This window comes from Triturus cristatus, chromosome 5_2 (genome assembly GCF_964204655.1).
Source record: "Triturus cristatus chromosome 5_2, aTriCri1.1, whole genome shotgun sequence".
Lineage (NCBI taxonomy): Eukaryota > Metazoa > Chordata > Amphibia > Caudata > Salamandridae > Triturus > Triturus cristatus.
In genome coordinates this window covers 386,465,593-386,479,190 of record NC_140588.1, presented here as the reverse complement: position 1 = coordinate 386,479,190, position 13,598 = coordinate 386,465,593, and positions in this window count along the sequence as shown.

The following is a 13,598-nucleotide window of genomic DNA, read 5'->3' as shown; positions in this document are numbered from 1 at the left end:
TATGTTGGCATGACGACCCGGAAAATCAAGGTCCGTATCCTGGAACATATGAGCACCATACGCTGTGGGAAGTCTAATACGAGACTGACAGCCCACTTCCTTGAAAAGCAACACAATGAAAAGGATCTGAGATGGGTGGTGATAGATAAACCATTTATACCACCTAATACCAGTGATGTTCCGAGTCTCCTCCTCATACGTGAACAGAGATGGGTGGAACGATTGAAGAGCCATACGTTGGGATTAAATGATGGGATCCCTTGGTTCCAACTGCATGGCCTAATGCAACGATGATTTGGTGCATTTACCTATGGTATGTTAGTAAGAGAGAGACAAAGAACGCCCGTGGCATACCCATGGTTCGCTCATAGAAATAATTCTTTGGTCTTGCTGAGATGAGTCCCTCAGACTATATGCTTTGTAAAAATGTTCCCGGAATTAAGCATATTAGGAGATGAAAACAATGTACTCCTATCTTTGGGAATTATAATGGGTCTATTCCCTAGACATAGTTGACATAGTGGTTATTAGACACTTCAATATGGCCGCCACGGAATGAGAAATGTAACGTAGAGCCATGTAGTCCTTTCTCTATGACAATGCAGAGGAGAGGGCGGTCCCGAGAACACACACAGACGGGACGTACAGCGAGCTGCGTTGTGGCCAAGCGTATCTCTGTATTTAAGGGCAGACCTCGAGACACATTTATCTTCGGAGGACGGTTGTGGGGCCACAAGAGAGAGTGTCTCTTTGGAGTAGTGAGTACCCGTATGACAGAGGCAGCATGACAAGGGGTTGTGTGAGTGTGAATCGAAGGCTAAGTCAGCGGAGACGCCATCACTTTATTACCCAGGGGGTGTGGAACGGTCTGATTCAAAGCACATGAGAGAGAAGTTGGGATAAGAGCTAACCACACGACGATTGCTCTGGGGGCTCCATTGATTATGTGACCACGCCTGTTTAGTGATACATTCGTGTGGTTTTTGCCGACAGAGTGTGACGATAAGAGCACCTTCCCCCGCCGTTCCGGGTTCAGAATTTTAACTGTAAACTCTTGTGAGTATCTAAGGTTTCATTTTACTTAGAACACCAGGAACGTTTGGGGTTAATGGATATTAGAGGATTATGTATTGGGGCACGGTGACCCATTATTACCTGCTTTAAAGTGTGTACCCGGTGAAAAAACGAGTCAATCATCAGATACTCGTAACACTTAGTTTAATGTGTATGGTGAGAGGTGGTGCCCACGTGCACAGGGACGTTGATGGTGTTTTTAGTTTTGGCTGCACTATAGACTATTGGTCACTTCTAATGAGTGTGTGGGATTATCTATGAGAATTATATTCAAGATAGAGAATTATAAGCATGTGAATTACGACTTGTTCTCCTTGCTTTCTCTTCCATTTTTTGTAGATGTATAAATCCTCTTGGAAATTTCATTATAGAGGAACGCCGGGGCAATACCCCGAGTATCAAGGTAATATATACCCAAATAGTGGGTGAGACCAGACAACAAGGGACCTATACCCTGACGAATGCCAGAGTGACCCGGCTGGGCACAGAGAATACTGGCAGAAACATGTTGGTTTTAGCAGTGGGGATTACGGGGTCGTTACCTGCCCTTGATACCCCATATCATTTATTTTAATCCTGCCCGAGGTTAACAGGAATAAAATTGAGGGTGAACCTCGAGACAGTTTTATACTTTCTTTCCTCTGCACTTTTCTTTGGTCTCTTCCTTTAGGAGACTATTCGTTTCAGTACTGTCAGAACTTCATTGCTGTGTTTATCCTGTCTATTTGTCTTTTATACTGTACCCTCACCACTCGACTTCATCATATATCATTTCTTTCTCTTAAAAAATTTGCGCTCCACCCAAGGTGTTGGTCTGCACCTGGGTGTATGATGCGGCCCTATGATGAAGCATGACACTCTCGGGTGTGTGAGGGCAGTATTAAAATCTCTATAGATTTTCCCACCTATTATGGCTAGTACTTTGCTTTATTCTTTATGATTTGCTTCTCTGTCATGTGTGATTAAAAGTTTTCTGAGGGAGTCAGAGATAGCCTCGCCCCCTTTCTTTCCCTCGTCTCTCCTACGTTGTGTTTTGGGTCATGTGGGGTCGCCAAAAAAGATTGTGGCACCATGCCCCACAGTGCTAAAGCTGACCCTGACCATTATAATAAAATAACTGTCAATAAACTGTATTTACTGTATCTTTTAAAGACTGCCAGTAAGAGTCAAACTATTGACCGAAAGGGCACATTGTACATTGCTGTAGGTCCTAAATGAAGGCAGCTGAGTGGCAGCGCTCTACCATGGGTGGCAATGCACCAAAGAAAGTGCTTGAAAACCTTTCAACTTTCCGCGCTTTCTGCCCTTTTGACTCCGAGCACTGAGCCGACAGGTAATTAAAAGCGACAGGGAGCTTTTAAGTGGCCGCAGTTTGTGCTCTTGCCTGGGCGGTGTTATTGCCTTGTCATTTCTCTGAGGTCTGAGATTATCTAAATAAACCCTCTTCTCCATGGCTGCAGCAAGCTCCTGGCAGCTCGCATTCCTTTCAGCTACCTAAAGTTGGGAGCTAGTACTCTGATCCAATTAAGTGGTGGTGACTGTTTGCAAAAATATCAGACAGCCCCTGAACTAATTGAATTAGTGGGCGCTTGCTTTTGGAAGCAGAAGTGATGGAAGCAGACAAGTTGCAAAGGCATTAGACACCAAAGCAGGCCATGCCGCATAAAGGGCTGCACACTGTTAGCCGCCCTGTTGCAGGGCTGTCGCTTAGCGGGCATGAGATCCTGCTTATTGGTGGCTTATTTATTAACAGTAGAGAAACCTAATGCTGGCTTTCCAGCACCACCACAGACTCCTCCAGGATTCTTGCTCTTCTTCGGTTCAATGCTCCTTTACTCATCATCATTTGGGGGTCATAATATGATGAGTCCTTGCTGGTTTAATGGTTTGGATCTTTCCCCTCCAGGTTTATTCAGAATATGTGTATTTGTTCTTCTCCTTTATGTACCCACAACTTATGTTTCCGTAAATTTGAATGTAGTGCTTTGCAAAAATCCCAATACATAAATAAGTACATATTACACGTTTTTGTATTTTATAGTACACAAATCCATATTTCATAGGCAAACATGAAATATAGGAAATAATTTACATTTGCCTGTGAAATACAGATTTCATCATCATAATTACAGCCCCAAATCACACTGCAAAGCTTTAGCCTTGGGTGGGCTGGGCTACTAGCATTATGTGCCATGGAAGACCAAATTATGCAACACGACAATCTAAATTATGCAGCAAAAATGTGAATTATGAGCCACATCCTTTGTCACTATTATTTGAATCCATTTTTTTGATGAAATCTGTAAATTTAGCAAATTATGTGGCAGATGTAGTAAATGCACAATATATACATATAATGTATACATAAGTAGATAATTACACATGGTTAACAGTGAATTACGGGGATTTTTTTCTGAGTGACATCAAGTAGACAACAAGAGAACCCCGAGCTCACTCAGAATCCTGAGGTGAAAAACATCCCCATATTTCACTTTTTTACCGAGCTATAATTTTATGCTATGTAGGACTCCCAAAATCTTCTGCCCTGCTTTCAAGGGCTACGTAGTGGTAGAGGAGTAATGGGGAGCCATACATAACATAGCCTCTGATCACGGACACAAATATGAAAAAAACCATACCTTACCTGCCATCCTTGATTAACCCCGACCTCCTTCCCTGCCTTTCTTCCCAATCCTGCAGCTATGCATTCATCTTTCATTCAAAGCAGACAAGCAGCGCTATGCTGGCAGGGCCTCAGAGAGCCCTGTTAGCCTGTCTGGGCAGGCCCATATGCCGTAGCAACAGTGGGGAACGAATTTTGTTATCAACTGTTGCCACATCATAGCAGTGAGTTACCAGACTTAGAATCTGGTGGAAATGACAGAGGCTTCCTATGGAAGCCATGCATAACAATGAGGTAAATGATGCAGCCATAGGAACACCTAACTCCACAGACACACCCCATTGCCCAATATTCAACAAAGATAAACAAATCTTAAACATCCTAATTCCAATCAGTTGTTAGCTGCATTTTGAAAATAACACCTTTTTCAGGCTAACTGGATTAAAATAAATGTATAATATAAAAAAATTAATAATGGGTCCCATGCATAGTATGTTCCTATTTTGTCATCTCGTGGTTCTGGTGACATTTAAAAATCAATCGGCATTTCGCCTTGTTGTTTATGATGTCACCAGAACCCTTCAATTGTAATATTGGAATATATTAGTTACCCAATATATATTCTCTATATTTTTCGTGTTTGGATGCTTTTTTTGCACAAAATGTAGTGGTATAATAGCCCATGATGGGACGTTTAATGTAGCCTGTCGTCTCCAGAAATGTCAATCTCAGTGGCACTCTGCTCAGCTAAGGTCTTAAATATTAGACCTGGGTTTTTTCTGCTTTATCCCCAGACATTTTGCTTTTTGGCCTTCCTGTTTTTGTCCCTGTTTTGGTTGGTTTTATGACTCTGGGCACTTTACCACTGCTGATCAGTGCTAAAGTGCATATGCTCTCTCTGTAAATTATTAATATGGATTTGTGTTTCCATGATTGGCTTGTTTGACTTACTACTAAGTCCCAGTACAGTGCACGGTGTGTGCCCAGAGCCTGTAAGTCAAATGCTGCTGGTGAGCCAGCAGCACTGATTGTGCCACTCACACAAGCAGCTTCGCAAAACGTTCTCAGACCTGCCACTGCACTGTCTGTGCGCGGTTTGGTACTACCATCTCGACCTTTTGCTTCAACAGGAGTATGGAGATGCCAGGCCCTGACCAATAAAAGTACATAAGTAATAAAAATAGGAAGTGGGGGGGAAGAGCAAGGAAAGGCCTGTGCTTCTATGAAAGAAAAAATAAGTTCCTTGATGTCAGAAGGACGCAGGTCATCTTATCAGAAAATGGTAAAGAATAAGCTGGTCAAAAAATAATCAGGGAGGAAAGTCATCAAATTAGAAGCAGGAAAATGATATAGACAAGAAAGCCGTGCAATCAAGAGTAAGGGGCTGTCCCAAAGCCTTTTATAGGTTTAGATTGAAATGTATTGGAGACAATAGGTCTTTTTTAGGACCTAAAAAGAAGTAGGATTTTTTGAAGGAGTAGTTAATGTTAATGAAATTGATTTGCATAGAAGATATGCATATTGCACTCCTCTTGTCACAACTGTATAAAAGGGTACATTATCAAAATGAGCATCAGTGCTGTGGTAAGATGGGACATCTATGTCATGGCCTTTGATGGCATATGAAGAAGAGGTGCTAAAATTCAAAGAGCATAGACAGAGCTCTGATGACTGATCTCCACATGCAGTGTTGCTGGCAAAGATGTATGGCCGTGCATTTACAGTGTTATAGCCCGGAAAGTTACCAGGTTTGAGTGTCAAATGTGTTTGACCAAATAGCACTTTTGGTGAGTTCCCACAATTATCCAATTGGTTATTAACTGTATGCCAGTGCTGAAACAGAATTTGTGGCGTAGTGCATTGAGTGCCAGTTACTCTTTTTCCATCTTCAGATGACTAAGAAGTATTGTTTTTTCCCAAAAAACTCGGGTTTGGGATCCTGGAACTAAGTGAAGGAATCGTGTGATCTGTTGTATGTTTGGTTAAAAGTAAAAGACAGTATTCTCTTTGGATGAACCCAGTATCCAATCCGAAGACACTGTTGCATCTGATCTTACGTATGTATATCCCTGGATGTCACTCAGTGGTAGCAAGAGGTAACATATGTTACCTGTTGCTTGCCCTTAGGTGCCTCTATCCCTGTCCCTGCTACCCTTGGTTCTATGGGGCAAGAATGCAGTGGAAGAATCAGAAAGCAAATAAGGCTCTAAGAGCACATGCCTTTCTGTTGTTTGCAATGCTTGCCCTTAACTAACCCCTTACTCCTTTACTCACTTTCTGACTTTGTGCCCAATTACGATGGCTGTCGGTTGGACCACTGGCTGCTATTGCAGTGGTCAGGAGACCGCCCGATAAACAGGGCCGGACTGGGAACCTAAAGCAGACCTGGCAATTTTCTTGAACCAGCCCCTGGACAAGTGCTGCCTGGCCCCAAGGAGGCTGGAAACATTTGCCTGCTGCTTTTGTTACTGGGGGCCGATATTGCAGCATCACTGCAAAACTGGCCCCAGTAGCAAAACCAGCCTCCACGAATGCAGAACGGGCCCCTACCCTTCAAGCCTCCCAGGGAAACACCCGATGCCCGTTATGGGCAGTCCGGCCCTGTCAACAAGCATGCAGTGTTACGACCACCCCATTTCAATTTGACCACCGTGCTGGCAGTCAGAAAGTGCTCTGTACCACATCAGGGGCATGCTGTGGCGAAGGAAAAGGGCTGAAGCACACGCCGCTGACGTGCAGTATCTCCTGCACGTCCATGCACCGTGTGCCATGCATCATGTTGTGTATGGCACACGGTACATGGAGGTAAGTGGAGTCACTACATGTGCCCCCAGGCGAAATTACCATTAACCTACAATGGCCGGGGGCCCTGTTTTGGGCCCCCCCCCCGATCACTATCTGACAACCTTTTCAAGGTGGGGTTTACGCCATGAATAGGCTGTCAGAAAGGGATATCAAAATCCCAATGGCAGTGCCTGGCTCGGGTCTGCCACCAATGAGAGATGTATTCCGACCGCCGCACCACCGGGATCTATGATCCTGGCGGAGGCGGTGGTCTTGCGTCTGACAGCTCTGGGTCTTACCACCAGTATCCCAATATGTCGTTTGGACAACCATTGACAGCCTGTCGGCGGTCTGCCCGCACCTATCCAAATTGGCCCCTTTGTCTCCCTTCCTTTGCTTGTCTTGTCCAGTTTCTGTATCTCTATTTCTTTCCCTCCCTATCTTTCAAGAATACTCGCTCTTCCCCCTCTCGGCCTCCTAGTCTCTGGCCCTCATTGACACATGTATGTCTATGCGTACATCTGTTTCTCTTACTCTTTATTCACTGAAATTATTTCTTTCCCATTTCCTTGCTTTTTTTTATCATGGACGTCAATTCACCAAAATGCCAGGGGTAGGGGAAGGACTTCAATGCCCCTTGACCTTCACTTTCACTCAAACATGCATATGCTTATACATACACATGCATTCACATATACACACACACTCACACATACACACACTCTGGCTACACATGCACACAAATTCACATATACACACACTCTCTCTAACATAAACACACTCAAAACTGCACGCACTCACCCAACATACATGCATTTAAAAGCATTTTTGTTACTTACCTCAGCTGCCAGGGAAAATCATATTCCATCTATTTAACTCAATTTTTTTTAAATTAAACTAAAAGTGAAAAATGTAATATTATTCACAATTAGTAGAATCAAAAATTGACAAAAAACGAGGTGAGTGAAGCCCCCACTGGCGTCCATAAGGACGAGCTGCTTCTGTTCCTGACACTGATTTTGCCACTGCTGACACTAGGGGTCGCAGAGGCAGTGCCTGGGGTCACAAGGGGCATGCCAGGGGTCGCAACTACGGCCCCTAAATGACGTCCATTGTTTTTTATCAATCTATGTGTTTTCCCTCCCCTTCGCGCTCTGACTCTCCCAATCTCTCTCTGCATTACTCTGTTTTTATCTCCGCCTCTTCATGTTTCTTTCTATCTCATTCTCTTTGTTGCCCTTCCTCTCGTTTTAGGTCTCGCCTGACCCAGCGCATGCGCTGGTCTGGCGAGACTTTTTGAGAGGGCTCCAAAAAGTGCCACCAGGCCAGCCTAGAGATACAATGCATGTGCGCGGGCGCCGTGCTTGACTGCGATTATTTTCACTTTCGCGGCCGCACGGCCGCTATGATGTTTGATCGCGATCACTTTCGCGGCCGCTTGGCATAGCCAATAGGTCTCGCTTTTGGGACCTTATAAGTATTTAGTTATGCAACTGTTGCATGGCTAAACACTTATAAGGTCCCAAAGGCGAGACCTATTGGCTATGCCAATGCTTGTTTCAAACTATCCCTTCTCCCTCCCTCTTTTCTGCCTAGCCCTCTTCGTCTTGACACTCGATAATTTGACATAGGTAGGTTGACTTTAAAAAGTCACGTGGATTGTTCACCAAAACCTTTATTTTATTTTAAATGAAACTGGAAAATAAATCTGTGTTTTTCAGTAAGGTGGTCTTTTTCAAGATGCTGAAGGGATATTACATGCTAAGCTCTTTAAAAACAAAAAACTTAAGTCGGAAAATGCAAAACTGGCGAATCAAACTCACCCTCTATGTATAAAGTGCAATTTTAACATTCAAGCTAGCAATGCTGATGAAAGACTTTCGAAAATATAATTCGAACATTTTTCACAACATCATAAATAATAGGGGTGGGCCGCGTCCTGCACGAGCTGAGAGATTGAAAAGGGAAAAAGTTCAATAGAAATTTCCATTGAAGTTTCGGTAATTCTAAATAATCCGTTGCATGAATGTGTGAAGGATACTTTTTGTCCTGGAGCGATCTGAATTCATTTAATCGCATCTGTAATATCTGCAGTAAGCTGAATTAAAAATGCATTTGTACTTGTACAGTTAAACGATCACATATAATGGAATGTCAAAGATGAATCTTGGAAAATAGTCATGAAATTATTTCGGAGGTACAGCATTTCATCATGGGTAGTCAAGGAAAAGCAAAGAGATTAAATAAACCATATACGACCTCAATGTACGGTTCACAGGCAGAGTGCTAAAGAGCTGGATCTACCGCTCGTAAACAGGCTCATACTAGAGAACGAGCATTGGCAAAAGCAATAGGTCTGGTGTTGGCAAGATTTTCATTTGTTTGTTTATTTGTGCAGACATATTCAATATTAAAAAAGGCAAATAAAAGCATAAAAATAAAGGAGCAGCCCATTAGTCCAGGCACACCAACCCTCTCACTGAAATGCACTCCTTTTCAGTCAGCTAAACACAGGGCTTTCAGTGGGATGAAAAAACTGGGGGTGGGGGGTCTCTCAAAGGGGCGTGGCCAATGTAATTAAGGGTGTGGCTTAAAAACACATAAGCTAAAAATCTGTGCTTAGCATAGTGTGCTGCCCGCCTTGTATTTTGCTGTTTCTATCATTGCACCCAGATATATGATACAGCAAGTAACATCATACCTACAAGTCAGGACTATTGGCTTTGTCAATAGTTATTAGTTGCGTAAGATAAATAAGCAGCAACTATTGCTTCCATATAATATTGAAAAAGCTTCCACTTAAAGCTCTGGTGACAAAACGACAATGTTGCTGCTCCTGAGTTTCAAAAAGAGAAGGGAAATCCAGAGAGAAATTGACTCTATTTAAAGGATTTCCCTTCCCCTACAACGCTCACCTGACATGACGTCATGCTCTAACTTCTCCACTAGTGAGAAGTGAGCAGTGTGAGCACGCGCACATCGATGTGGCTGCTGTCACTGCAGTCGAAAAATAAACGGACCGCCTGTGCCAGGGCACAAAACAGAGCCCGATAGAGACCCATTTCGAGGCCTCCTTTAAACAAGCATTGGCATAGCCAATAGGTCTCGCCTTTGGGACCTTATAAGTGTTTAGCCATGCAACAGTTGCATAACTAAATACTTATAAGGTCCCAAAAGCGAGACCTATTGGCTATGCCAAGCGGGCCGTGAAAGTGATTGCGATGGCAAAGTAATCGCGGCGCTTGCGGCGCGCGCGCCCGCGCACATGCACTGTAGCATTAGGCTGGCGTGGTAGCACTTTTTGGAGCCGTCTCAATAAGTCTCGCCATACCAGCGCCTGCGGTGGGTCAGGCGAGACCTAAAAACTGCCGGTGCTCAGACCTGTTGAGACCCGGCCTACTTGAAGCCCTGGCTAGACATATGTGGTCAGGCAAAATGCCATCACTCACAGTGCAAGATGGCGAATTAATAAAGTGGGCATACCCATTGTCCCATGGAAAACAATGGTTGTCAAGAAAGTTTAAGCTGTCTCTACGCCAGACCTAAAAAGGAAGTGGACACAGCGGTCATGACAAATTTGCATGCTATATTCTATAGAAAAAGGGTGGAACACAAGAATTGAAAAGTGTGCCTCATTTAAATCTCTGTGGACGGGTTACTCCGTCACAACGGTTCCAGATATCCCTTCCACCGAAATATAAATCCCATAGGATAGAATCGGATTTATATTTCGGTGGACGGGATATTCATCACCGTTGTGATGGAGTAACCTGTCCGCCAAGATCAAAATCAGGTTCAATGTCATTGCATTTATATGGTGCTTTTCTGTCACTAGCGTGGCCTGATGCTCTGTTATATGGCCCTCTCAGCGCATGAAGGTGCATGCATGATTGGATGAGGAGGACATTTCTGAAGCCTACGGATGGCAGGAAGTGATTTTACTGGAGGAGGTGGGTGTAGTATGTGGTGGTTGTGTATGAATAAGAATGTAGAGGCTGCAGAGGTTCTGGCATGGTGATAGTGCAGCATTGACTGGCTCGTGATGAGAGTGTTCATTGATGGCTAGTGCATTATGTGTGCATATAAGTGACAGGCATGTGGCTAAAAGTAGGCTTGTACGAAATTTGTGTAATTTCCTTTGCAGAAAGTATGCAAAATGCCCAAAAAAGTATATGTTATTACAAGAAATGCTTGTTTCCCATTTGGTGCTATTTCTGTAGCATTAAATGCGTCCTAATGTCTGTTTTCGATGCAAGGATGCATTTCGTGCAAAAACAAAATAGAAAATCACATATTCTGTTTGTTTGCAATGTTCCTGTGATGGGATTTTTACCCAAACAATATCTCACTGACATGCATTTCACATAACAACGGCAACATGAAATGTTAGAACTTTTGCAAGATTACATTCAAAAGTTCTCCAAAGCCTTAGGTCAAAGATGCGCTCCAACTGTACAGCCAAGAGTGATGCTAAGTCACTCAGAGGCATTTAATTCGTATCTGTGTATTCACTGGTGGTCCAGTTTGTGTTTTTGAGTGAGAAGCCCCAAAGTTACATCTTAAAATGCCTATTCCCTTTTGCCATGACTAAACATGTGAGAAAAAGGGCTGAAAGTGTTATAAATATTTTTTCAATTTTCAGAGTCATTATAAATGAATTAAAATAAAGATGTACCTAGCACACATAGACAATACATCTCGGACACTCTACAGCAACATTAGCGAAAGTAAAGATAACTGTTGCAGAAATTAGAAATGATAAATGTAATTGTGCAAGTCATGACCTTCATCACAAACACAGAATGGATCTGTGTGCCTTGGAATTTTACTGAACAACATATATTTGATTTCATAATTTGTACTCTGAAAGGTCTCTGGATGCCGAGAACCACTGTCCAGAGTCTTTAAGCAAAGTGAGCATAGGCTTACATTGATCAGCAGAACAGCTCTGTTTTCAGGGTCCGCCTGAAGACAGGATGGAGTTGAATGCAGCAAATGTGCATTGGGAGCTCCTTGCAGATAGTCAGGCCCAGACGTCTGAGGGAAAGGCCAGCTGCACAGGCCGATCTGACACATGCATGCAAAAGAGAAAGGTTCTAGCCACATGGAGCACAGAAAATCTTTATTAAGGCCAGGATGTTGAAGCCTAAAGAGAATTGTATGCATCATGCACAGAACTTTAAAGACAACCCTGTGCCAGACAGGAAGTCAATGAAGCTGCCTCTTTTCCTCATAGACACGGTTGAAGTCTTCAACTTTGACACTTTCCTAACACCGGGGACACTGGTTTTGAAAAGGATGAGTCTGGGAGATCTAAGCATAGCCTGGAAGAGAAGTCAATACGTGATAACGTGCAAGTCGATAAACCTTGATGAAAAATCTTTAGGTGAGAAGGAGAGATCCATTACAGTCAAGTGCAACATCTGAAAACAGCATGAGGTTACTGAGAATATCTTTGATTCCAATGTAAAGCCCTCAATCAGCAGCATGCCAATTGAATGGACCTTACCAGCAGGTACAGGTGGTGATCCCAGCTAAAGGGCCAACATAGAGTTGTGCAAGTAGCCCTTGTTCTTACCTGTTACTGGCAGGTAGCTGCCAATAACCTTCAGAAAGATTTTATTGATCCAGTCTTGGATACTCAAAAGGTACTTGTAAAGGTTGTTCAGTGTTTCGGGGACTGCCCAGTCCATTCACACAATGAGCTGTGTTATCCACCAGCATGAGTCAAAACCGAACAGCCGTGGGATCTAATAAGCTCGACTAATAGTCGATCATATATGTAAAAGAGTGCAGAAGAAAGAGACGAGGAGAAAGAGACGGGCCTTGAAATACTACACATTGCACTTTAAAACTTCAGATCGGAAAAGATGGCATAGAGTATGATCAGACAAAAAAACGAGGAGAATCAGGAAGCAACCAAGCCTGACATGCTTATTTCCTCAAGATTGTAGGTGCTACTATCACAAATGCACCTGGTAAATTTAACAAAATTCCCCTCACAGACTCCACCTACCCTTTGACAAGTTGTGAAAGGGTCTGGGGTAGAGGCTGCAGGCGGGAAGCAGAGAAATCCAGCCTGCACAGCACAACAGCACACATTTTATTGACACACTGTGCAGACTTGAGTTGGTAGCTTCCCGGGACATAGTATGTTACTCTCTATGACAGTGGTGTAATGAAACTTGAAGGGGGTGCTCTGCAAAGTACTTTGGAGGGGGGCTCCCAATCTCTGGATCCAGTCAGGAGATCTTAGCTGCTACCTGTGCACAGTGCCAGAGGTGGACTCCTGGTGCTCAGGACCCCCCCACACGTCAGTGCCTGCGGGGCTTTTATTATGCCACTGCTCTATGATAGCAGTGTGTGAGACTCTGAAGGTAGTGTGCAAAGCATGTGTGGAGGTCAGTCAGGCCCAAGCAATCTAGTTTTATCTGCTTGGTGTCCTTCATTCAGCTACGAGCAGACCCGGTAAGAATAACAATATTCATATTGTAAACTAAACTGAAACTAAGTATGCCTCTCTTTGTTCATTAGAATATTCTCGCCAGTCGTGGTATTTTTTTCTCTGAGCAGGGTCCAATGCTGATCCCTAGTTTTACATCACCCCCCCCCCAAGTGACATCATGCAACAGGCAGACTGGGCAACATGAACCTTTTGTTTTTCACAGGTAATTCAATGGGGTCATTAGAAACCCTGTTTATAAACCAGGTCAAAAACACCCTTCCTTAAATAAGATTTGTGCCAGACCGGATATCCATGTAGATTGCTTCCAGTGTCCCTTTCCACTCTGTTTTATTTGAAAGCACTTTTTTACCCACTCCACCATTGTTCTCCAGCACTTACCCCACTGTACAGCCCTGCAAGCTTTTTTCTTATGAAATAGAGACCGAGACCTCAGTGCCTTTTGTCATTTAAAGCAACCCTCAGTGTTAGAGTTTACCCAGACTTGAACAGTTCCCATGGATTGTGCATATCTGATAGAGACCTATTTCCGCAGATTCCTTACCTTGAAATACTTCTCAGGCGTCAGACTGGATAAAAATCTTGAGCAGTACCTCAGTGCACTTGTAGGGGGCGCCGATTGGCTCTGTGTCGACTTCATAGACGTCGTCGCCA